This window comes from Equus przewalskii, unplaced genomic scaffold, assembly GCF_037783145.1.
Source record: "Equus przewalskii isolate Varuska unplaced genomic scaffold, EquPr2 contig_452, whole genome shotgun sequence".
Lineage (NCBI taxonomy): Eukaryota > Metazoa > Chordata > Mammalia > Perissodactyla > Equidae > Equus > Equus przewalskii.
This window is the reverse complement of record NW_027227607.1, coordinates 378,324-382,205: the sequence shown is the minus strand read 5'-3', so window position 1 is coordinate 382,205 and position 3,882 is coordinate 378,324.

Here is a 3,882-nt window from a genome sequence, read left to right as displayed (position 1 = left end):
ATAAAATATACATAACATAAAAGTTACCATTTTAACCATTTTTAAGTGTACAGTTCAGTGGCATGAAGTACATTCAAATTGTTGTGCAAACATCACCACCAATCATCTCCAGAATTTTTTCATCTTCCCATATTGAAACTCCAGATCCATGAAATAATTATCCCTCATTCACCCTTCATCCATCCTCTGAAAACCAGTATTTTACTCTCTGCTTCTATGAGTGTGTTGATTTTATGTACCTCACATAAGTGGGATTATACAATATTTTTCCTTCTATCACTGACTTATTGCACTTTGAATAATGACTTCAAGTTTCATCCATGTTGTCATGAACGGCAGGATTTCCTTCGTTTTGAAGGCTGAATAATATTCCCTGTATGTATAGGCCACGTTTTTCTTTTAAATCCATGCCCCCCTTGATGGAAATTTAGGTTGTTGCCACATCTTTGCTATTGTTAATAATGCTGAAATGAACATAGGAGTGAAGATACTTACTTGAGATCCCGATTTCAATTCTTTTTAGTAAATACCCAGAAGTGAGATTTCTGGATCATATGCTAGTTCTATTTTTTAATTTTTTGAGAAACCTCTATGCTGTTTTCCATAGGGCTGTACCAATTTACACTCCCACCAATGTTGCACAAATGTTCCCTTTTCTCCACATCCTCACCCACACTTCTTATTGCTTGGCTTTTCAATAATAACCATTCTAACAAGTGTGAGGTGATATCTTATTGTGTTTATGATGTGTATTTCCTTGATGATTAATGATGTTGAGCATCTTTTCATCTACTTATTGGCCATTTGTATGCCTTCTTTGGAGAAATTTCTGTTCAAGTCCTTTGCTCAATTTTCTTTTAATTGGGCTACTTTTGCTGTTGAGTTGTACTAGTTATTTATTGATTTTAGATATTAACCCCTCATCAAATATATAGTTTTCAAATATTTTCTAACATTTTATAGATCAACTTTTCACTCTTCTTTCCTTTGTTGTACAGAAGCTTTTTAGTTTGATATAGTCCAATTCATCTATTTTTAATTCTGTTGCCTGTGCTTTTAGCGTCATATCCAAGAAATCATTGATCAGTCCAACGTCAGGAAGGTTTCCTGCTAAGTTTTCTTCTAAGACTTTTATAGTTTCAGGTTTTATGTTTACGTTTTTATCCTACTTGAGTAGATTTTTGTGTACGGTGTAAGATAAGGGTCCAATTTCATTCTGATCTGTGTGGATACCCAGTTCCAAGCACCATTTATTGAAGAGTTTATCCTTTCCCAATTGTATATTCTTGGCACCCTTGTCAAAGATCTGTTGAAAAGGTATATATATTTACACATATGCATGGTTTTATTGCTGGGTTATCTATTCTGTTCCATTATTCATATGTCTGTCTTTATGCCAGTACCAGACTGTCTTAGTTACCGTAGCTTTGTAATATAGTTTGAAATCAGGAAGTGGAATGCTTCCAGCATTCTTCTTTCTTACGATTGCTTTGGCTATTAGGCATCTTTTGTTGTTTCATCTGAATTTTAGGATTATTTTTCTGGTTCGGTGAAAAATGCCATTGAGATATTGATGTGAGGGGCCAGCCTGGGGGCACAGCAGTTAACTTCTCACTTTCTGTTTCATCCTGGGTGTCGACATGGCACTGCTTGGCAAGCCATGCTGTGGTAGGCGTCTCACATATAAAGTAGAGGAAAATGGGCACGGATGTTAGCTCAGGGCCAGTCTTCCTCATCAAAAAGAGGATGATTGGCAGCAGATGTTAGCTCAGGGCTAATCTTCCTCAAAAATTAATAAAATAAAATAAAATTTAAAAAGATATTGATGTGGATTGCAATGACTATAGATTTCATTGAGTAGCATGGACATCTTGACATTATTGAGTCTTACAATCCATGGACATGGGATACCTTTGCATTTATTTGCATCCCTTTTGCTTTCACCAATGCTTTGTACTTTTCAGTTTGCTAGTCTTTTATCTTTTTATTTGTTTATTTCTAAGTAGTTTATTCTTTTTGAGGCTATTGTAAATTGGGTTTTTTTCTTAATTTACTTTTTGGATAGTATGTTATTAGTGCATAAAAATGCAAATAACTTATGTATGTTGATTTTGTATCCTGTTATTTTACTGAGTTTATTAGGGCGAACAAATAATAGATAATAGATGATCTGAATAAAAATCCCAATTTGCTTATTAGTTGAGGGAGTTCCTTAGTGATTTACACAAATAAGATTATGTCATCTGAAAACCGTAATACCTTTACTTCTTACTTTCTGACTTGGATACCTTTTATTGCTTTTGTTTGCCTAATTGCTCTGGCTAGAACTTTCAGTACTATTTCGAACATAAATGGTGAGAGTGTGAATCGTTCCTTGTTCCCAATCTTAGAGGCAAAGCTTCACTTGTTCATTCATTGAGTTGTTGAAGAAAGAAGTTGTTCAGTTGTTGACTATGATGTCTGTGGGCTTGTTTCACATGGCCTTTATTATGTTGAGGTAATTTCCTTCTAATCCTAGTTTGTTAAGAGTTTTTATCGTGGCAAGGTATTGGATGTTTTCAGATGATTTTTACGCATCTATTGATAAGATCATATGACTTTTATCCTTCATCCTGTTAATGTGGTGTATCACATTTATTGATTTTTGTATGTTGAACTATGCCTCCCAGGAACAAATCCCACTTGGCTTCGGCGTATGATCCTCTTAACATGCTGTTGAATTCACTTTGCTAGTACTTTGTTGAGTATTTTTGCATTTCTATCGTGCAGTGATTTTGGCCTGTGGTTTTCTTTTCTTTGTTTGGCTTTGGTAACAGAGTAATGCTGGCCTTGTGAAACAAATTTAGAAGTGTTCTTTCCTCTTTAATTTTTTGTAAGAGTTTGAGAAAGACAGACATTAATTCTTCTTTAAATTTTTGGTAGAATTCACCAGTGAAGCCATCTGGTCTTGAACTTTTCTTTCCTAAGAGGGTTTTGATTATTGATTCAATTTCCTTGCTCATTATAGGTCTATTCAGATTATCTATTTCTACATGATTCAAATTTGGTAGCTAGTATATTTCTAGGAATTTATTCACTTCATCTAGGTTATCCAATTTGTTGGCATAAAATTGTTCATAGTAGTCTCTTATAGTATTTCTATTTTTGTGGCATGAGGTGTAAGGTCTCATCTTACATTTCTGATTTTGAGTTTTCCTCTCTTTTTCCTCAGTGTAGCTAAAGTTTGCCAATTCTGATTATCTTTTCAAATAGCCAACTCTTAGTTTCACAGATTTTTTCTACTGTTGTTCTAGTCTCTATTTCATTTATTTCTGTTCTACTTTCATTATTCCTTCCTTTGCTAACTTTGGGTTTAGTTATTCTTTTTTTCTCATTTTTCGAGGTATAATATTAGCTTTATCTGAGATTTTTTTTTTAGTGTAGGTATTTATTTCTATAAACTTGCCTCTTAATATTACTCTCACCACTTCCCATAGGTTTTGGTATGTTATGTTTTAATATTTCTTTGTTTTGAGATATTTTCTGATTCTCCCTTTTATTTCTTCTTTGATCTATTGGTTTTACCTGAGTGTGTTATTTAATTTCCAAGTATTTATGAATTTTCCAGTTTTACTTCTGCTCTTGATTTTTGGTTTCTATCTATTTTGTTCAGAAAGATACTTCGTATGATTTCAATCTTCTTAATTTTTTAAGACAAGTTTTGTGGGCTAAGATATGATCTAACCTGTGTAATCTTCTATGTGCACTTGAGAAGAATATATATTCTGTGCTAATGGATGGAATGTTTTGTATATATCTGTTAGGTCCATTTGGTCTATAATGTTGTTCAAGTCCATTTTGTTCTTATTGATTTTCTGTCTGGATGTTCTATCTATCAGGAAA